Here is a 23105-nt window from a genome sequence, read left to right as displayed (position 1 = left end):
CACTCAGGACTGGAAGCCCCACAGGCCTCCTCTCTCTGTCCCCTGGTCTAGACAATTGTTGTGGACAGCTTCAAGGGCTCTGGGGAATAGATGGCCTTAGAGAATGGGACTGTCCAGGGAACATGGGGTGTCAAGAGGGTCTGGAGGGGGCTCTACAAGGATGATCCTGAAATAGAGTATTGAAAGTGCTTTATAGACTGAGATATAATAAACCATTACCATAAGGCCCCGAGAGTGCAAAGCAACAACAAAGAGGCTGCCCAGGTACTAATGAATCCAAGTTCAAGTTTAGGCTCCTCTACATAACAGTTCTGTTACCTTGGGAAGGTTACCTAGCTGTGTCCAATTTCCTCACCTATAAGTGAGAGTTGGCTAGAGTAATGATATCTCTGGACCTTTCTAGCCCTGAGAGTCTTGGGTTTTGAGTGACTGCCCCCAACACTCTATCCCAGCCGTGGGCAAACTACGCCCGCGGGCCAGATCAGGACCGTTTGAAATGAATAAAACTAAAAAAAAAAAAAAAAGACCGTACCCTTTTATGTAATGATGTTTACTCTGAATTTATATTAGTTCACACAAACACTCCATCCATGCTTTTGTTCCGGCCCTCCGGTCCAGTTTAAGAACCCATTGTGGCCCTCGAGTCAAAAAGTTTGCCCACCCCTGCTCTATCCCTTGCAGAAAATTGATGACAGAGGTGGGAGTCCACTTGCCAAGGCACATGGCACATATCTGGCACATGACAGACACTCAGCAAACATTGTTGTTAATATTTTCACAGTCAGATCAGCCGGCATGGCTCAGTGGTTGAGCATTGACCTATGAACCAGGAGGTTGAGGTTCAATTCCCAGTCAGGGCACAGGCCTGAGTTTCTAGCTCGATCCCCAGTGTGGAGCGTGCAGGAGGCAGCCAATTGATGATTATCTCTCATCATTGATGTTTCTCTCTCTCTCTCTCTCTCTCTCTCCCCCCCCCCCTTCTTCTTTGAAATAAATAAAATATATTTAAAAAGATATTTTTCACACCCAGGGGAATAATACAGGCTGGCATTTACTAAACAGTTACTATGGATAACTCCATGACCTGTGTATTAGCTATTGCTGCATAATAGATTTCCCCAAAACTTAGCAGCTTAAAACAATAATAAACATTTATGATCTCACCCCATTTCTGTGGGTTGCTCAGTTCAGTATCTCCAAGGAGGCTGTAGTGAAGATGTTGCCTGGGGCAGCAGGCAGTTCGTCTCAAGGCTTCACTTCCAAGGTGGCTCACTCACATGGTGGGCAGTTGGTGGGAGGCGTCAGTTCCGCAGCACACATACCTCTCCACAGAGCTGCTTGAGCATCCTCATAGCATGGTGGCTGGAGAGTGACCCAAAAAATCAAGACAGAAGTGGCAATGTCTTTTATGACCTCGCCTCAGACACCACACACTATCACTCCCATTGTATTCTACTGGTTACATAGAACAACCCGGATACAGTGTGGAGGGGAGCACACAGGAGCATGAATAACAGGAGGCAAGAATTATTGAGGTCCATCTTGGAGGCCAGCTCCAAGCCCTAAGTGTTTTAGAGCTATTGATTGATTTATTAATTCATGAGGTCAATATTTCTTTCTTAAATATGTTTTTTATTGATTTTTAGAGAGACAGGAAGGGAGTGAGATAGAGGGACAAAAACATCAATGAGAGAGAAACATATTCAAACAGCTGCCTCCTGCACGCCCACCACTGGGGATCAAGCCCACAACCAGGGCACGTGTCCTGAAAATCAAATCCATGACCTCTTGGTTCCTGGGTTCATGCTCAACCACTGAGCAACACTGGCTGGGCGATATTTCCATCGTCCTTATTTCACAGATTGAGTCACAAAGATATTAGGTAATTTGGCTAAGGTTATATTTCTAGGAAATGGGCATTGTTTTGAACTGAATTGTGTCTCCCCAAAATGTTGAAGCTCTAAACCAGGGGTGGGCAAACTTTTTGACTCGAGGGCCACAATGGGTTCTTAAACTGGACCGGAGGGCCGGAACAAAAGCATGGATGGAGTGTTTGTGTGAACTAATATAAATTCAAAGTAAAAATCATTACATAAAAGGATACGGTCTTTTTTTTTTTTTTAGTTTTATTCATTTCAAACGGGCCGAATCCGGCCCGCGGGCCGTAGTTTGCCCACGGCTGCTCTAAACCCTAAAGAGATAATATTTGGAGATGGGGGCCTTTGGAGGGAACTCAGTGATAAGGTCATGACGTAGGGCCCTCATCTGATGGGACTAGTGTCCTTAGAGACACAAGAGAGCCTACTCTTTCTCTCTTCGTGCACATTTGCCGAGGAAAGGCCATGTGAGTACACAGGAGGTGACAACCATGTGCAAGCCAAGAGAAAAAGGCTAAGAATGAAGCACCTTAATCTTGGACTTCCAGCCCCCAGAACTGTGAGAAATAAGTTCCTGTTGTTTAAGCCTCAAGCCTGTAGTATTTTGTTATGACAGCCTGAGCAGACTGAGACAGGCCTTGAACTCAGAGAGTTGGGCATCTTAGCTCTCACTCTTAAACTTTCCTTCCCTCTACGGCCCTAAGAACAGTGGTCCTGACTCAGCTGTCTGGTCCTTGGGCTCTGGGGAGAGACTCTTAATAACATGGGGCCAGTCAGCACTGGGAAACTTAGAAAAGAAACTGGATGCCCGGCTGGCGAGGCTCAGTGATCGAGCGTCTACCTGTGAACCAGGAGGTCACGGTTTGATTCCCGGTCATGGGACATGCCTGGATTGGGGGCTCAATCCCCAGTGTGGGGCGTGCAGAAGGCAGCTTATCAATGATTCTCTCTCATCATTGATGTTTCTCTCTCTCTCTCTCTCCTTTACCCTTTCTCTCTGAAATCAATAAAAATATATTTCAAAAACACAAAAGAAACTGGAGGAAGCCTCATGGCAAACTCAAAGCCCCGGGCTCAGTACTGACCCAGAGGTTCAGGTGCTTGTATCCTAGAGAGACAGTCTTGGGGCCAGCTGCCCACTCCACCTGGCCTGCTATTCCCCACCCCCACCAGCTTGAACCTCAGGTTTGCCACCACACACACACACACACACACACACACACACACACACACTGGATGATCCAGATCATACGCAGTAAGCAGGAGGAAAACAAACTATATTTAAACTGGCAGTTGCTCCATACACAAAGCTAAAAGACAAGTAAGTGACCCTTGGGAGAAAACAGTAGGAACACTGGTAAAGACCAAGTGTCAAGCCCCACAATACACTAAAATTTTAAAAACAAGCAAAGGATACAGAAAAGGAGATTCACAAAAAAGAATAAATGCCAGTGCCTCCTCCCCCCAAAACAAAAACAAACAAAACAAAGGTGCTTGTCCTCACTAATGTTAAAAAATCTCATTAAAACCATAATAAGGTCTGATTTTTCTTCTATCAGATTGACAAAAATACGAAACAGTATTAATAGCCAAGGTTGGTGAAGGTGTAGGACAATGGACACTGCTACTACACTTGACCTTGGGGGGTGTAATTTGACAAAATCAAAATGTAAAATATTAATACATGTGCCTTAGTAGTTTATTCTGAGAAATCTATCTTATCAAAACACTAGAGCCCTGGCCGGTGTGGTTTAGTGGGATGGGCATCATCCCATGCACCAAAAGGTTGCTGGTTTGATCCCGGTCAGGGCATATGCCTGGGATGCAGACTTGATCCAGAGTAGGAGGTATGCAGGAGGCAGCTGATCAATGTTTCTCTTTCCCTTTCCTTTCCTCTCTCTTTCTAAAAATCAATAAAAATATATTTAAGTATATACATATTTATTTTTTAAACTAGAAATATGACAGAAAGAAATAGCTAGCTAGATATTCAGATCTACAGATTATTTTTATAATTTTTAAAATTTTTCAATTACAGTTGACATACCATATTACATTAGTTTCAGGTGTACAACATAGATCTATTCACATACTAAGATGTTTTTTGCAATATTGTTGGTAGTAGCAAAACCCTGGAAACAACCCCAACATCCATCAGTGGAACAAATAAATCGTCCTGTGGTCACACAGTGAATACTATACAGCAATGAGAATGAGTAAATATGGCCACATGCAACAACATAGATGAATCTCATAAAGAATGTTGAACAAAACTGTACGTATGTATTATGTAATTCTGTCATTATAAGTTCACAAAAAGCTCACACTAAACTAAGCTGGTAGAAGTCAGGATCCTGTTAACTCAGTAGGGAGCAGGAAGGGGGAACATGCGGGATACGGGCTTGCTGGTAATGATCTGTTCTCCTTAAAATATGTACTTTTTTTAAAAATTGATTTCAGAAAGGAAGGGAGAGGAAGAGAGAGACAGAAATGTCAATGATGAGAGAATCGTTGATTGGCTGCCTCCCGCACCCCCCAACTGGGGATTGACTCTGCTCCAACTCAGGCATGTGTCTTGACCAGGAATTGAACCGTGCATGACCTCCTGGCTCATAAGTTGACGTTCAACCACTGAGCCACACCAGCCGGGCACTAATGATCTGTTCTTGACTTGGGTTCGGGTTTTGCAGGCATATCACTTTGTGAAAATGCCTTGAACTGTGCACTTATGAATCGTGCCCTGTTCTGAATGCATATTACACTTAAAAAAAAAGTTTACTAAAAAATAAAGCAAAAATGTACCCCAATAAGCATTCCAACTGTCTATAGCAGTGGTTCTCAACCTTGGCTGCACATTAGAATCACCTGGGAATCTTTTCAAAATCCTGATTTCTGGGCCTCATCCTCCAGAAATTCTGTTTCTTTTATACTAATGTTGTGGCCTCACTCCACAACAGATGTGTGTATGTAAATAAATTTATATATTAAAAATTTTGTACTGGCATAGAAAATGGCTGGGGAAAAATCTCCATGTTAAAAGTCACTGTTTTTGCCCTGGTTGGTTTGGCTCAGTGGATAGAGCATCGGCCTGCGGACTGAAGGGTCCCAGGTTCGATGCCAGCCAAGGGTACATGCCTGGGTTGTGGGCTCGATCCCCAGTAGGGGGCGTGCAGGAGGCAGCCAATCAATGATTCTCTCTTATCATTGATGTTTCTCTCTCTCCCTCTCCCTTCCTCTCTGAAATCAATAAAAATACATTTTTAAAATACATTAAAAAAGTCACTGTTTTTTTTTGCCCAACTGGCATGACTCAGTGGTTGAGCGTCGACGTATGAACCACAAGGTTACGGTTCGATTCCCAGTCAGGGCACATGCCCAGTCCAGTGTGGGGCATGCAGGAGGCAGCTGATCAATGATTCTCTCTCATAGTTGATGTTTCTATCTCTCTCTCCCTCTCCCTTGCTCTCTGAAATCAATAAGACTATATATATATGTGTATATATATATACATGTATATATATATATACATATATATATACATATATATATTAGTATTTTTTTAAATATACATTTTTTATTGATTTCAGAGAGGAAGGGAGAGAGGAACATCAATGATGAGAGTCATTGTTGGCTGCCTCCTGCACGCCCCACACTGGGGATCGAGCCTACAACCTGGGCATGTGCCCTGACCAGGAATTGAACTCATGACCTTCTGGTTCATAGGTCAACACTCAACTACTAAGCCATGCTGGCCAGTCGATTTTTTAAAAGTCACTGTTTTGTATGGAGCTTTCTCAAAAAAACTAAACATGGAACTCCCATTTGACCCAGTGATCCCACTTCTGGGAATATATCCCAAGAAACCAGAAACACCAATCAGAAAGGATATATGCACCCCTATGTTCATAGCAGCACAATTCACCATAGCTAAGATTTGGAAAAAGCCTAAGTGTCCATCAGCAGATGAGTGGATTAAAAAACTGTGGTACATCTACACAATGGAATACTATGCTGTGGTAAAAAAGAAGGAACTCTTGCCTTTTGCAACAGCATGGATGCAACCGGAGTAGCATTATGCTAAGTGAAATAAGCCAGTCAGAGAAAGATAAATACAAGATCTCACTCATTTGTGGATTATAGAGAACAACATAGACTGATGAACAGGGACAGATCCAAAGACAGAGAAACAGCGATCAGACTATCAATCCCCAGAAGGAAAGTAGGGGAGGGAGGGGGTAAGGGGAAGAGATCAACCAAAGGACTTGTATGCATGCATATAAGCCAAACCAATGGACATGGACAACAAGGGGATGAGAGCATGAGTGGGGGAGGGGGGGGGCTGGGGATTAATGGGGGGGATGAGGACACATTTGTAATACCTTAACTAATAAGGAATTTAAAAAAAAATAAAAGTCACTGTTTTTATGGATTAGAACTCAAAGAGCTGGGGTTTCTTACTGGGGCCCTCTACCAAAGCCCAAGAGGAAATTTAAGCTACAGCTGAGTGAGCTGGGCCTTCACCTGTGTCAGAGCCTAGTCCTGGCCAGTAGGCCAGAGAGGATTTAGGACCAGGGTTTCTGGAAACACTGTGAGAGGTGAGCAGACTCAGGATCCCTAAGTAGCCAGGTCAACACCTGGGGGAGTGCATTTAAAGGCCCCTGCAGAGCAGGGGAGGACCGCCCTGCCTTCATGGGCCCCCGTGGTGGTGCTGGAGGGGCAGAAAAGGGAACACAGCCCTACCAGGGACCCCATTTAATTATCACAGCCCTATAAGGTTGTTATGACTCTCCATTTCTAGATCAGGATGCCAAGGTCACACAGGTAGTAAATGGAACAGCCAGACCTTGAATCCATATCTGTCTGAACCTCTATTTAGGGGCTCTGCACTGGGCTGGGGAGGGAGAGGATGAAGATTGCAGGGAACAAAAGGCTGCCCTAAGTAAAGACTCAGAAACCCAGTCCACAGGACTCAGAGCCTCAGGAGCCCCAGCCTACCAGGAATCACAAAAGCAGGTTCTACCCTGTGCCTGCAGCCAGGCCACTCTCTGGGGTCAGGTCTCAACCACTAAATCTGGCTCCTGGGGCCGCTCTGTTAACTCAGCACCGACACCTCAGGTTCCAGCTGCTGGCAGCCTAGAGGCGGGCACCATCCAAAATAGATCCCAGGAGTGAGCGCCTGGTCAGTCCACTGTGCCTCAGCGCACATCCACCAAGCCTAATCCTCCAACACCCCCCTCCACCCCTCACTTTCGCAGCTGCCTCCCGCCCCCGTCAGCCCTTGGGTTCTGAGTCACTGTGGATATGCAGCCTGGCCATTGGAAAAAAACAAAGGGGGGCGGGAGGGAGGGCAGCAGGCAGTGTGGCAGGAATAGCCTGGGTCCTGGATTCAAGTCTCTGAAGTTTGAGCCAGTTGTGACTTGTGACTTAGCTGATTGTCTTAAGCAGCGTAGACTAAGCTAACTCACTGATTGTTGGGGGTCAGGGGCAGCAGTGGCTGAGAGCCCACCGGGTACAAGTTTTAATCAGTTCTCACAACTGTGAAAGGTGCGTACAGTGGGGCCTTGACTTACGAGTTTAATTCATTCTGTGATGGAGCTCAAATTACTCATATATGTCAAATCACTGTGATGTTCGCTGCGCCAACTAGCGGTGGGGTATCTGAAGCTGTCTCATAACCCGAATTTTTTTGAGCTTGCAACTCAGAGCAAAAAATCGGCCGAGAGACGGCTCGTATCTCAAAAAAACTCGTTAGTCGGGATACTCATAAGTCAAGGCCCCACTGTATTAGTGTCTCCGTTTTACAGATAAAGAAACTGAAGATCACAAAGGGAAGTAACTTGCTCAAGGTTGCCCACAGTTTGGACTGTGGAACCAAGGAAGGCCTAGATTTTTAACCTAGACCTGTATGAGCTGTGTGGTCTTGGGCAAGTTACTTTACCTCTCTGAGCCACAGTTTCCTTATTTATAAAAATCATATTAAATTAACATCCAATTTATAAAATTGTGAGGATTTAAAAGGTAATGTTGCCCTAGCCAGTTTGGCTCAGTGGATAGAGCATTGGCCTATAGACTGAAGGGTCCCGGGTTTGATTCCGGTCAGGGGCACATGCCTGGGTTGTGGGCTTGGTTCCCAGTGTGGGGGCTTGCAGGAGGCAGCCAATCGATGATTCTCTCACATCACTGATGTTTCCATCTCCCTCTCCCTCTCCCTTCTTCTCTGAAATCAATAAAAATATATTTTAAAAAAAGATAGTGGGGCTACAGAAAGTTTTTAAACTTCTCAGATCAACCCAAGAGGTATTCCTGAGAAAAGCAGCATTTCTGTCCCATTTTAGCCTGAGACCGTGAGTTCATTGGGGGTGTGTGTGTGTGGTTGTGGTGGGGGCTGGTGCATGGATGGGTTGGTATTTGGGAGAAGATGGGACAACTGGGATAGGGAGAGTTGTTTCAGCCTGGCGGGGGCGCTGAGGGGGAGGGCGGGTCAGGTCAGGTCTAAACATGGGCAGTCTTCCAGACCTCCTTCTCAGAGGATGTCCCAACAGCCTTTTGGGCACCTTGGATGATAAACAAGTTGTCACCCTGCAAGCCCCGAATAAACCTGATAAATCCTGGCAAAGCTGAGGAGAGGAGGGGAGGCTCATCTATAAATACTCCATGACTCACTCAAGCTCAATGTTTATGACTCTGTTGCTCTGGGAAGAAGGTCTGGGCCGGTCTGAGGTCTCAGGCCTCCTAGTTTGCGGGTCTGTGGCAGGCCCACCACAGCCTGGCTTAGGGTCCAGCCCATTACAGGACTCCCCTCTCTGGCCTTCCTGTCATCCAGGAAATGAACCATGTTGCTAATGGGCTGCGAGGCAGGATGGCCTGCCTGTGGGGCACACACACAGGTTTCTGGTACCAGAAAAACATAGGCTCAAGTCTCAATTTTATTTCCTATCTAGCTGTGTGACTTTAAGTCAATCACTTCACTTTTCTGAATCTGTTTCCTGAACTATAAAATGGGGTAACAATGGAAATACCTTCACAGGATTGTCATAAAGAGAGCGCATATAAGGCACTTCCGCAGTAACCAGCATGCAGTAGACCCCTAGGTAATGATCGGTATTATGATTACAAATCAAAGTCTGTTTAAAATACTATAAGGTTCTCATGTTAATGACAGGTGGAGGCTGCTGAATGGGACGCAGATAACCGCTGTTCGCACAGGGAAAGTCGCCCTGACTCACCCCTTTCTGCTGGCTTCCAGTACTTGCCAACTTGTCATGGTGCCACCCAAACGCTCACAGACCAGCTGGCCCAGGGGGAATGGGGTGGGGGAGGACAGAGGGGTCTCAACCAGTTTGGCAAAAACCACAAACCAAGCCCCTCACCTTGGAGCGAGCCATCCCCTGTACCCTCTTACCCATTATACTTTTGGTACAAAAGAGCCCTGAGGACACCTCTGCTGCAGCCAGGTTTCAATGCATGAGGGAGGAATTTGATAAAATTGGAATAAGAAGGACTATAGAAGGGGTTCTGGTTGTACATGAGCACCGGCTACCCCATGTGTTACTGCTACAGCTGGGAACACCGTTCTTCACACTACCTGACGGTGAATTCAACCCAGAAGATGAAGTGGAAGGACTAAAATGCTTAATGACAGAGACACTTGATCATCAAGGCGGAGTCCCACAGGACTGGATCATTGATAACTGGTGGAAACCAAATTTTGAATTTCCTCGGTATCTATATATTCCTGCACATATTACAAAACCAAAGGAACATAAGAAGTTGTTTTCGGTTCAACTTCAAGGGAAAGCCTTGTTTGCAAACCCTAAAAATTACAAGCTGGTAGCCACACCACTGTTAGAATTGTATGACAATACACCAGGACACAGATCCATCATTTCTGGTCTCCTTCTGCTTTTGAGCAGGTTCAATGGAGAAGTCAAAGAGGCCGTCTCTGTGAGCACAGCTCTACACTGTATAGAATAAACATGGTAGAAAAGTTTTGTCTTATCTCTCTCCCAACACCTAAATTGCCACCTGTTGCTATTGTTTGAATAGTAGCGTTGATATGAAGAACTAGATAGTGGTGTAAACAAATATGATAATGTTTAACTTGCTTTTGTTTCCACTCTTACGGTTTTGTACATTAAAGAAAGTGGATTTTGTAAGGGGATACTTGAGAATTTGGTTCCCTCCAGAAAGGTATTAGGGAGCCAGTGGTTACCCCAGAACTTTACCAACTCTCTGTTTCCCAAATATGAGGAGCCAAGGTATGAAAATAAGAGTAGGTAGGGCAAAGGTAAAACACTGTCATTTATCAAATACCTACTATGTGCTAGCTACTGTCACTAACATCATCATCTCATTTGACTCCCTAGCTAGGGAGTTATACCTAGCTCCCCTTAGGTAGGTATAGGTACTCCTATACCTACCTAAGGGGAGCTAGGTATAACTCCCCTTTGGAGACCAGTAAACCAAGACCCAATGAAGTTAACTAAATGACAAAGCTGGGATTTGAACCCAGATCTGTGTGTTTCCAAAGTGCTTGCTATGCGTGGCCCACTGGACCACAGAATCTGGCTGCTCTCCTGGTCCAGGAAGGTGACCAAAGACAAGACAGAAGTGAGAGAATGAAAAGGGAAGCATTAGGAGCTTGGCAACAGCCTGGGACAGTGTAGAGCAGAGGTCCTCAAACTACGGCCCGCGGGCCACATGCGGCCCACCGAAAACATTTATCCAGCCCGCCAGGTGTTTTTGCCGCCGCTGCCTGTCCTGCTTAGCAGCCGGCTCATCCCGGGCCCGCAGTGCACATGTGTGGAATGTCTGAGGGACAGTGAACTGGCCCGCTGTTCAAAAAGTTTGAGGACCCCTGGTGTAGAGAAATAGAAGGACCATTGGAACTAGGAAGCTGGTTGGGGAAGACACATGACTTTGAGGTGACCACTTTGTGGCATCCACCAGCAGACAGGTGGAAAAGTGCAGCTGAATTTAGAAGAAAAATCAGCCTGAGATGGAGGGAAGAGTCCACTGCTCAAGACTGTCTGAAATGGCTGTCTGAACTTACAACCCCTGAAGACCCTTTTCTGGCAGGTTTTTTTTTGTTTTTTTGCAGGCAAATATCTTTACTTCTACATAGAAGCGTGCGCACACATCTTCTGCCAGGTTTTGAAAGCCCTCTTTGTAGTACCCACCTCAGGACCTTTGCACATGCTGTGTGCTCTGCCTAGAATAGTCTTCCCCTTCTCAACTGAGATGTTACCTCTTCAAAGACACCTTCTAAACCACTCTGTCATCAAGGCTTGACTGTACTTAGAGTGCTGGTAATGGGTGGCCAATGTTACTTGCTCTTGTTTTGTGGCCTTTGTGCTAAGCACTTTGCATGTATTATTTTTACTTACTACTCACGGTACCCTATGAGGTAGGCACTAATATTACCTTAATTTCAAATAAAGAAACCTAGATTCAGAGAAGTTAAATATACTGGCCAACACCAAAATTAGTAAATGACAGAGGTGAGAGAGGAACCCAAGTCTTTTGCCAAAACTCTCTTCCCAAGTCCTTTGATATACTGATTCCTCAAGAGGTCTATTGCAGCATCAACTAATAAGGTAAAAAATTGGTTATTCAATGACCAACTTGGAAAACTCTGGTCTTCTGAATTCTTGAGTTAATTAAATACTAGAGGCCTGGTGCACGAATTCATGCACAGGTGCCATGGGAGGTTGGCTGTGGGAGCGCACTGACCACCAGGAGGCAGCTCCTGCATTAAGCATCTGCCCCCTGGTGGTCAATGCAAGTCATAGCGACCAGTTGACTGGTCACGTGGTTGCTTAGGCTTTTATATATATATAAGTATTCACTGAATACCTACTACGTGCCAGGCACTATTGTAGGTACTGGAGATACAGAGCAAGAGAGCTTATGTTCTGTTGGGAGAAGACAGACACAGACATAAATAAAGATAATTTCTGATAGTAATAAATGCTATCAAGAAAAGAAAGCAGGCCCAGCCAGTGTGCCTCAGTGGTTGAGCATTGACCTATGAACCAGGAGGTCATGGTTCAATTCCCAGTTAGGATACATTCCCAGGTTGTAGGCTCAATCCTCAGTAGAGGGTGTGCAAGAAGCAGCTGATCAATGATTCTCTTTCATCACTGATGTTTCTATCTCTCTCTCCCTTTCCCTTCCTCTCTGAAATCAATAAAAATATATTTAAAAGATAAGAAAGCAGGATAATGGGATGGAGAGAAACTTGCAATTAGGGGGACTGCTTTAGATATGACATTCAAGGAAGCCCCACTCCCTCGGGAGGTGACCTGAATGATGTGGAGAAGCCAGTCAGTCCTGTGGCAGCTAGTGGGAAAGCCAGGCAATAAGCTCGGCATGTTTAAGGAACAGATAGAATATTATGCACCAATTCTAAAATATCATTTTGAAAGCTAAAACCTGGAAAAAGGTAAAATAAAAAAGGACAAGATATACTAGGACAGCCCTAACCTGTCTGGCTCAGTGGATAGAGCACCGGCCTACAGACTCAGTGGCCCCAGGTTTGATTCCGGACAAGGGCATATACCTTGGTTGCGGGCACATACCCAGTAGGGAGTGTGCAGGAGGAAGCTGATCGATGTTTCTCTCTCATCGATGTTTCTAACTCTATCCCTCTCCCTTCCTCTGTAAAAAATCAATAGAATATATATATATTTTTAAAAAGATACACTAGGATAACTATTCTAGTGCCTGCGCGCACCTTGTCCCAAGCTTTGCTAAATAGACAAAATTCTCAGAAAAGTGACACAGTTATTTTATTGAAGTGGAGTAATTGTGGGTGGTTTTTAAATATTTTCCTTTTTAAAAATCTTCTGTTATCACATTATTGATTCTGTAATTTTTTAAAAGTAAAAAATAAGAAAAAACATTATTTTTTTAAAGTAGCACAAAAAGAAACATTGAGTCATTAATAAAAATAATTAAAGAGAATAAGACGACAAGTCACACACTGGGAGAAAATATTTGCAAGACACATATTTGATAGAGTACTGGTATCCAACATATACAAAGAACTCTTAAAACTCAACAAGAGCTTGGCAGGTGTGGCTCAGTGGTTGAGCATCGACCCATGAACCAGGAGGTCACTGTTCTATTCCTGGTCTGGACGCATGCACAGGTTGCTGGCTTGATCCCCAGGAAAAGGCATGCAGGAGGCAGCAGATCAATGACTCTCTCTCAGCATTGATATTTTTATTGCTCTCTCCCTTTTCCTTCCTGAAATCAATAAAAACATTAAAAAAAAAACTCAACAAGGAAATTAACAACCCAATTAAAATATGAGCAAAAGATCTGGACAGCTCACCAGAAAAGATATAAAACTGGCAAATGAGCATATGAAAAGATGCTCAACATCGTATGTCTAAGGGAATTGCAAAGTAAAACAATCAGATACCACTATACACCCATTAGAATGACCCAAAATCTGCCTTAGCCAGTTTGGCTCAGTGGATAAAGCATCAGCCTGTGGACTGAGGGGTCCCGGGTTTAATACTGGTCAAGGACCAGAATTAAAGGTCAAGGACCAGTAGGGAGTGTGCAGGAGGCAGCCAATTGGTGATTCTCTCTCATTGATGTTTCTCTCTCGCCCTCTCCCTTCCTCTCTGAAATCAATAAAAATATATATATTTTTTAAAAGAATGATCCAAATTCTAAGCACTGACAACCAAATGCTGGCAAGGATGTGGAGCAACAGGCACTCTCATTCATTGAGAACACAAAATGGTACAGCCACTTAGGAAGGCAGTTGGGCAATTTCTTATAAAACTAAACATACTCTTAGTATACAAAACAGCAATCGTGTTCTTCGGTATTTACTCAAATGAAGTGAAAACTTATGTCCACGCAAAAACCTGCACATGAATGTTTATAGCAGCTTCATTCATAATTGCCAAAACTTGGAAGCAACCAAAATGTCCTTCACTAGGTGAATGGGTAAGTAAACTATGGTACAGAACATTATTCAGTGCTAAAAAAAAAAAACCCCACAACCTACTCAAGTCACATAAAGACAAGGAGGAAATTTAAAGGCATATTACCAAGTGGAAAATAATCATTCTGGCCCTGGTCAAATAGCTCAGTTGGTTAAAGCATCTTCCCGATACACCAAGGTTGTGGGTTCAATCCCCAGTCAGGGCACATATAAGAATCAACTAAGAATGCATAAATAAGTGGAACAATAAGTCAGTGTTTCTCTCTTTCTCTCCAAAAGCAGTAAGAAGAAAAATAATCAATCTGAAAAGGCTACCTAATGTATGATTTTAACCATATGACATCCTGAAAAAGGCAAAAATATGGAGACAGTAAAAGGTTCAGTGGTTGCGAGGGGTTTAGGGGAGAGGGAGCGATCAGCAGGTGAAGCACAGGGAATTTTTAGGGCAGTGAAAGTATTCTGTCCGAAACTTTACTGGTAGCTGCATGCCATTATACACTTGTCAAAACCCATACACACAAAGAGTGACCCCTAATGTAAATTACGGACTTTGGGTGGAAATGACCTGTCAATGCTGGAATGTTGATTGTAACAAATGTACCATTCTGGTGCAGATGTTGATAGTGGGGGGAGCATGGGGGTGGAGAGTGGTAAGGAATTGGGGGGGGGGCGTTATTATATGGGGACTCTCTGTACTTTCTGCTCAATTTTGCTGTGAACCTCAAATGCTCTAAAAAATGAAGGTTATTTATTTTGAAAAAAATCAACATAAGAAAACAAAGAAGTATTGTCTGGTATGATTGTTAGCTCTGGTAGCGAATGGGAATGAGTTCTGCCACCACTCACCTGGGAAAACAAGAAAGAAGTCCTGTGTGACATGAAGAGATTGGGCTACTCTTTGCGGGACAGGCCATAGTGCTAAGCCCTGTGCTTTACATAAATCATTTCATTTCTTCTTTCAGCTGCCAAATGAAAATGTTTGTATTACACGAAGGGTTGAAAATTCTTTTTTTTTTTTAATTAGATTTTTTTTTTTTTTTGTAAAAAGGAATACTTTATTTTTTTAGAGAGAGAGGAGAGAAGAGGGAGGGAGTGCAACATTGATCAGCTAGCTGCCTCCTGCATGCCCCCTTCTGGGAATTGAGCCCCAAACCCTGAAACCCCTGGCATGTGCCCTTGACCGGAATTGAACTGACAACCTCCTGGTGCACAGGACAACACCCAACCGACACACACCAGCCAGGGCAAAATAATAATAATAATAATAATAATTATTATTATTATTATTATTATTATTAAACAGCTGGCAAGCTGAGGCTGAGGGATATAGATTTTCCCAGTTACCTGTCTATCTGAACCCAGAGGCTGAGCTCTAAACCACTAGGGGAGGTTGGGGGTTCTCTCAGCCCCCTTCTACGTTCAATAGCCCACAATTCCATGAATTGTTTTGTCTCTTCTGTGGGCCCAGTTGAGGGGCCCTGCTTACTTGGGCATTGGATCCCTGGAAGGACAGTGCTGTGCCCTTAGGGGACTGAGAATCTGACTGCCTGGAGCTTGACTTCATGGAGGAATTTCACACCTTCCCAGACCCTAGCCTGCAGGTGGAGAGTGTCTGGCAGAGAAGCAGCCTTTGAGGCTGGGAAGGGTTGTTCCCACGGAGAGGGAGGGCTCCTCCTCCAGCCCTCAGCCACCTGTTCCAGCCTCACCCTCTCCACCTCTCCACCTTCTTTTTGGAATGCTAAAGCCAATAGCTGGTGGGACCAGTGGGGTATTAATAACCAGACTCTAATGTTTGTGCTGGGGAAAGAGTGAAGAGATAAAATGGAGTCACTATAGTCGAGCTGCTAAATTATAAAATCAAGTAGGTTGAGGTTGTTTTTTTGTTTTATTTTGTAAACATATTTTTATTGATTTTAGAGAGAAGGGAGAGGGAAGGAGACATAGAAACAACAATGATGAGAGAGAATCATCAATCAGCTGCCTCCTGCACACCCCCAAGTGGCGATCCAGCCTATAACCAGGGCATGTGCCCTGACCAGGAATCGAACCATGACCTCCCGGTTCATAGGTCAATGCTCAACTATGGAGCCATGCCAGCCGGGCATCTATTCTTGTTTTAACTAGCCTGGGAACTGAATTTTTTGAACTGTTCGGTCCTGTATCAATGCCTGGATATAGGTTAAACCTCCAGATAACCATCTGATTACCCCCTGAAGGACTGAGGTATCCAGACCACCTGACATCCATCATCTAGACTAAGCATGTCCACCTCCAAGGCTAACACAGGCCAAATACTAGTAAATGAGTTTGACATGCTTGATCTAGACCAGGGTTTCTCAACCTGTGGGTCGCGACCCCTTTGGGGGTCAAACGACCCTTTCACAGGGGTCGCCTAAGACCATCGGAAAACACATATATAATGACATATTGTTTTTGTGATTAATCACTATGCTTTAATTATGTTCAATTTGTAACAATGAAATTGGGGGTCACCACAGCATGAGGAACTGTATTAAAGGGTCGCGGCATTAGGAAGGTTGAGAACCACTGACCTAGACTGACATCTAGAGGATCACCATCTTGGTCCAACCCAGAGACCACGAACACAAGGCTGATCTTCCCAACAATGTACTTTTCATTATAAGAACGCTTAGCTTTCCTTTTCCCTTCAGAACACTCTAGGTATTACCAAGTGTGCCTCCAATTGGCACACCCTAAGGCCTTGGAATAAATGTTTATTATTTATTTCTAGCCAAAGCCTCCTGACTCTTTTTGAGTTCCTTCAACAGGGCTAATTAGAAAGGCATTCTCTCCTGGCAGCCAAGACATATGAATGCCTTTTCAGGCCATCACTCCAAGCCTTTCATGGCCTTGAAGAGGATGAGGGTGGCAGGATAACAATCATCCTAACTACTCTGCTTTGAGTGCGGTAGGGTGCCAGGTCAGGGTGCCAAATGTGTCGCTCACATTGTTGCATTCAATCCCTTCAGAGACTTCTAGCATCTGTTTTATATATAAGGAAATCGAGGCCGTGAGAAGTCAAATAACTTGCCCAAGATCACACAGCAGGTGGATGGCTAGGCAGGAACTGAAATCCTATCTGCCAGCAGCACTGAACCCTCCCGTGGGGGGTAGGAGCCAATGACAGGCTTCCTGCTCAGGCCACAGTAAACATTGCAGCCCAGTTCCTTTAACTTCCAGGAACAGAGTTGTCTGGGATAGGGCAGGGGAGGGGGAGGAACTTCCAGGAATCCACCTTTCCCGTGGACAGCAGGACCCCACCTGTGGGCCCAGGCCTCAGGACAGCCACAGGGGGCAAAAATAGGGCCAGCCTGGGACAGGGGCCCTCCCCAGGCTTCTGGAGTGGGGAATCGGGTGACAGGAACAGCTGCTCCTACCCAGGGACACACGGTCTTGCTTGGAGCAGGTCTTGACTCCTCTGCTCACCTCTTCTCCTCTGGTTTGGTCCTCCACCCTCACTCACCTCTTCACTCCTTTGAGGTGTTTGACTATTGGGGGCATCCCAGGAGACAGGGTCAATCACAGGGAGAGGAGAACTATTTGTCCAGAGGCTATGGCCACAAAGGCCTTGAATTTAGGCTTTTGACATTAGCTTTTGAGGGGCAGTGTTCCCTCCTGGTTAAACCTGCAGCCTCTGGAGCCAGGCTCTGGCTAGGCCTCCCTCCCAGGTCACTTAGGGCTGTGTAGCTTTGGTGAGGTTCCTTAACCTCTCTGTGCCTCAGTTTCCCCATCACAGACAGAATGGAAAGAAGTCATTTATCAAAGAAACTTTAAAGAATCATCTCCTATCATCCACTATTCAACACGACCACCGACACCATTTTACTCCATTTCCTTCTGATTTTTCTCCTGTTCATCATTTTTACATTGTAACCATGGTGTACTTAAGTGCTGCGCAACTTTTGAGACTTTTTTCATTTAACATTTTATCCTAAGCATTTTCTATAATCATTCAATAGAGAAAGATATGGGTTTTATTATTGATAACATTGGGCTGGAGACAAGGCTTGCGCCTATAGCCACAACAGAGCTTCCTAATACCTGCCTCCATCCATTGCCTTCCCCCAAATCCTGATTTAACTTCCAGCTCAGGCTTTGGTAGAGCAGCTGGGCATGTAAATTCCCTCCACCTAGGATGCTCTTCCCTCCACAGCTTGCTTGGCTATTTACTACTCATCAGCCATTTCTTAGTATAAATGTGACCCAAAAGACCCATCTTACCTCCACTCCCTGCCTACTAGTCTTGTGGTACCTAGAGCTACTTCTTTCTAACACTTTCTACAACTGTATATAAGTGTCTCTTTCCATGAGAAGGTAAGCTCCCTGAGAACAGGTCCTCTACATGTTTTGTTCACTGGCCTCTGTACTGTAGGATGTTTAGCAGTATCCTTGGTCTCTACCTACTGGATGCTTATAGCATCTCCTAGTTGTGATAACCAAAAATGTCTCCAGACATTGACAGATGTCCCTTGAGAAGCAAATTGCCCTATTTGAGAACCACTGACTTAACTGTATGTTTAAGCGGCTATGAGGGTATGATGTAGATTCCACTGAAAGAATAGAAGAGATAAGAATATAAGGAGCTACCTTTGGAAGGAAGGAAGGAAGAAAGAGAGAGAGAGAGAGAGAGAGAGAGAGAGAGAGAGAGAGAGAGAGAGAGAGAGAGAAAGAAAGAAAGAAAGAAAGAAAGAAAGAAAGAAAGAAAGAAAGAAAGAAAGAAAGAAAGAAAGAAAGAAAAGAACCATTAGAGGGATGATTAGCACTGGGCAGAACTGTGAACTTTGACCTTACCTGTCCACCTTCCCTTTCTTGACCAGTTTCTTCTCTTTCATGATTCCATTCTTACTTAGAAAAATAAAATATCCATGAAAAATTAATATTTGTATTCATGCTAAAGTAAGACAAGCAGTATACAATAGTTACTATAGATTAAAACTGAAGCATATGCAAGCACTTCACTATGTGTAAATTATATCTCAAAAAATTATTTAAAGAACTCAGGCATTATAGTCAGACCTGGGTTCAAGTTCCAATTCAGATATTTCCTAGCTATGTAACTTTGGACAAGTCCTCTCATCTCTTAGGACCTCTTTTTCCTCAGTTGTAAAGGGGGAGAAGTGAAAGTGTGTACCTCCCAGGATAACTGCAGAGTAAATGGAATCGTGCATAGACAGGCACTTTGCACTGTGCCTGACTTATACATATTACCTATTTACCTTTACTTATCTATTGTTCATAGGTGATATGCTTCCTATGGATCCATTCTCATTAGGGGCATCTCCACTTGCCTTTTCCCATGTGACCCTTTGCTCGAGTAGAAAAAGTAAGATCCAGAAGCACCAATCTATGGAACTTAGAACATGGAATCCTGGCTCCACTGACTTTTTAAAAAATTTATTTTTATTCATTTTTTACAGAGAGGAAGGAAGAGGGATAGAGTTAGAAACACCCATAAGAGAGAAACATTCATCAGCTGCCTCCTGCACACCCCCTACTGGGGATGTGCCCACAACCAAGGTACATGCCCTTGACCTGAATCGAACCTGGGGCCTTTCAGTCTGCAGGCTGATGCTCTATCCACTGAGCCAAACAGACTAGGGCTCCACTGACTTATTAGGAACTGAAATTATTGAGTCCTGCCCAGCTGGTGTGGCTCAGTGGTTGAGCATCCACCTATGAACCAGGAGGTCAACGTTCAATTCCTGGTCAGGGCACATGCCAGGGTTTCGGGCTCAATCCCCAGGAGGAAGTGTGCGGGAGGTAGTCGATTAATGATTCTCTCTCATCATTGACGTTTCTCTCTCCCTCCCTCTTCCTTCCTCTCTGAAATCAATAAAAGCCTATTTCTTAAAATACAATAAATTACCGAGTCCCTGAGTCTGTTTCCCCAACTGTAAAATGGTATGCTAATACTATCCATTTTGTAGGGTTCTTGTAAGATTTATAAATACTGGTAAAGTTTCTCTTCTAAACAGGTCTGGGAATTCAGTGACTGGGGCAGTAGCTGTGCTAACAGAATCTGCCAGCAGGGGGCTAGAACACTACATCCAAGTTCCTAGTTAACACATTCATTTTTTGAGCATGGTTTTCTAACTTTTTATGAAAAAACTCAAACATACACAAAAGTTGAATAGTATACAAACCCTATGTTACCAGCACCAGGTTTCATCAATTACCAACCTTCTACCAATCTCCTCCTCTTTTGGTTTGCTATGCTGCCTGTGGGGTATTTTTAAAGCATATCCCAGATCACACTTTTACTTTATCCTTTATTGCCAGAAGCCAGTCCATCCTTGCTGCTTGACACAGTCGCTGCAGGAAAGAAACATCTGCACAGCATATGTTTCAAGGGACCTGGCGTATATAGCATACTGTTCTTAGTATGTTTGCTCACCTTCTTGGCGCTATGTGTTTTAACCAAGGTCACCTCTCCGAGAAAGGTTGTTTCCCCAGGTAAGGATTTTTCCCTGAAGTTAGGGAGGGAATACAACTCCTTAACTAAGTGCCAGGCGGGTAGTTAATCACTTTAACTACGAACAATCACGCTTAAGCTACATAATCTTTACTTCCTGGAATGGAGATAAGAAACGCCCTAACCATTGCAATAGAAATTGACAGGATTAAAATCAACTAGTATAAATACAGATGTAACAAGACAATAAACAGCAGAACTTGGCTGGAGATCTTGGCTAGAGATCCTGGCTAGGTTGCTGATCAACTGAACGCTGTCTCTGTGTCATTCCTTCTTCGCCGACTCCGTCCACACCTTTGGGGACCCCTGGACCTGCTGGGGTTGGACCCCAGCATCTGGCACCCGAACAGGGACCCCTAGGTAAGCCCCACTCTCGGGATGGATAGGACTCCACCGTAGGAAGAGGGTGGATAGTCTTTGCCGACTCCGTCCACACCTTTGGGAACCCCTGGAACAGGATTCCCCTAGGTAAGCCCCCCCCCCCCCCATTGAGGACTCCACACTCGGCACGGATAGGACTCCACCAGGGTACTGCAGAACCCCCTATAGAGGATAAGTAGGGTAAGAAGGTGGATAGTACAGAACTTAGATTGAGAAGATGTGCCATATTGAGTCCAAAGAAAGAAGACTCTATTGATCTTTAGATTAAGAAGGAATGACACAGAGACAGCGTTCAGTTGATCAGCAACCTAGTCAGGATCTCCAGCCAAGTTCTGTTCAGGACCTCCAGCGAAGTTCTGCTGTTGTTACATCTGTATTTATACTAGTTGATTTTAATCCTGTCAATTTCTATTGCAATGGTTAGGGCGTTTCTTATCTCCATTCCAGGAAGTAAAGATTATGTAGCTTAAGCGTGATTGTTCGTAGTTAAAGTGATTAACTACCCGCCTGGCACTTAGTTAAGGAGTTGTATTCCCTCCCTAACTTCAGGGAAAAATCCTTACCTGGGGAAACAACCTTTCTCGGAGAGGTGACCTTGGTTAAAACACATAGCGCCAAGAAGGTGAGCAAACATACTAAGAACAGTATGCTATATACGCCAGGTCCCTTGAAACATATGCTGTGCAGATGTTTCTTTCCTGCAGCGACTGTGTCAAGCAGCAAGGATGGACCGACCGGCTTCCGGCACATTATACATCAGTGTGCAGTTCTAATTTTTTTAAAAGGGGTTTTTATTTCTATAAGCATGGTGTTATCATCATACCTAACCAAGAGAAATGAAAAGTCCTTAATTTATCAGTTCATATAAAGAACGCAGATTGTATCAAAGATGCATTTTGACAGTTGGCTCACTTGAATCAGGATCCAAATGTTTTTGCCTTTGGTAAAGTCTTGACTTTTATGCTTTAATATTCTACCTTCCCTTTTTATTTTCATGCCATGAATTTGTTGCAGAAACCAGGTCACTTGTCCTGTTGAATGTCCCACATTTTGAGTTTGGCTGATTATGGTGATAGCCTGTCCCCCATATTTATGGTAACCTAGCCAAGTAATTGAATCTTGACTTAACTAGGCTTAGATTATTTTCTTTTCTTTTTTTCCCCCTGCAAGAATATTCCATGAAGAGCACTAAGTGATTTTAAGACAGGTTAGTGGGTTTAGGCTGTGTCAGCCTAAGCTCTCCATTTCAAAGTTACCCAACAATTTTTCACCCAAATGTTTTAGCATCATTACATGGTCTTTGCTTAGATGCAGTATTTCATTAGAGTTTGCAAAATCATAATTTTCTTATGCTATAATCTCTTCTGTGTTTATTAGTTGGAATTCTATAAAAATAACTTTTCTTTGCCGGGCTGATGTGGCTCAGTGGCTGAACGGCGATCTATAAACCAGGTCACAGTTTAATTCCCCATCAGAGCACATACCCAGGTAGGAGGTGTGCAGGGGGCAGCTGATCAATGATTCTCTCTCATCATTGATGTTTCTCTCTCTCTCCCTCTCTCTGAGATCAATAAAAATCTATATATATATATTTATTAAAAAAAATGAAACCGTTTCCAAGGCCCCAGCAATGTTTACAGGGCCAATTTGTAATCTTTTTCTTAAAGAGGACACCCTAAATTGTTTAAGTTTAAGCTCCACAGTCCTGAATCCACCTCACAGACTAGACTCAGCTGTGCTTTGGGGATTGAGGGGGGTGGATTTCAAGTCTGTTCTGCCGCCAGCTCGAAAGGAGGGGTTCCTATAGTTAATGACTGAGACAAACAAAAGACGCGTCCTCTGGCCTAGAGATATCCATCCCCGGATTCAGATCAATTATCGATACAGGTAGCTAGCTGTCCGCAGAGCCTTCCTTATTTCCCTCTACTTTCAAGAAGAGCAGAAACCAAGCCTCGGCCGACCTCAGTAGTCCCAGTAGAAAGGTGAAGACTGGTGCATGGCACTCAGGACAAAAGCCTGGCACAGATTACAGAAGTTTTTTGGGGGGGGCGGGATGGAGGGAAGGGAGGTGTCACACTAGGGGTGTGAGTATTCAAAGCAGGCACCCTCCCCCCAAGAAACAGACACCTTCAGATCAAATAAGTCGGAGGCCTGTCTCCTCGTTTTTGTAAAAATAGCGTTAATAATAAAGCCTGTGGGGTTTGGTTAGGATTAGGGGAGATAATTTAGACCTTCTCTAAAGTCAGTTCCGGGCTCTAGAGAAGGTCGATAAATGGAGGACAGAAAATAAAATGGGTAACTGATTGATCCTTGAAGGCGGCGGCGCCGGATCCTTTGCACATCGTGCCTCACACCGCACTGGGAGGAGGACCGACCGCCTACTGACAAA

General features: G+C 44.2%; 1 pseudogene across 1 annotated transcript; it reads left to right on the top strand.

Moving 5' to 3' along the window:
• The first annotated feature begins 9182 nt into the window (after nucleotides 1-9182).
• On the top strand, nucleotides 9183-9851 carry LOC308515597 (cleavage and polyadenylation specificity factor subunit 5-like; annotated as a pseudogene). The gene has a single exon. The product of its transcript is annotated as a cleavage and polyadenylation specificity factor subunit 5-like (transcript).
• Nucleotides 9852-23105: the final 13254 nt, after the last annotated feature.

This window comes from Myotis nattereri (genome assembly GCF_964212035.1).
Source record: "Myotis nattereri genome assembly, chromosome: 3".
Taxonomy (NCBI): Eukaryota; Metazoa; Chordata; class Mammalia; order Chiroptera; family Vespertilionidae; genus Myotis; species Myotis nattereri.
The sequence above is the reverse complement of the archived record's forward strand: the minus strand, read 5'-3'. Positions and strand labels throughout refer to the sequence as shown.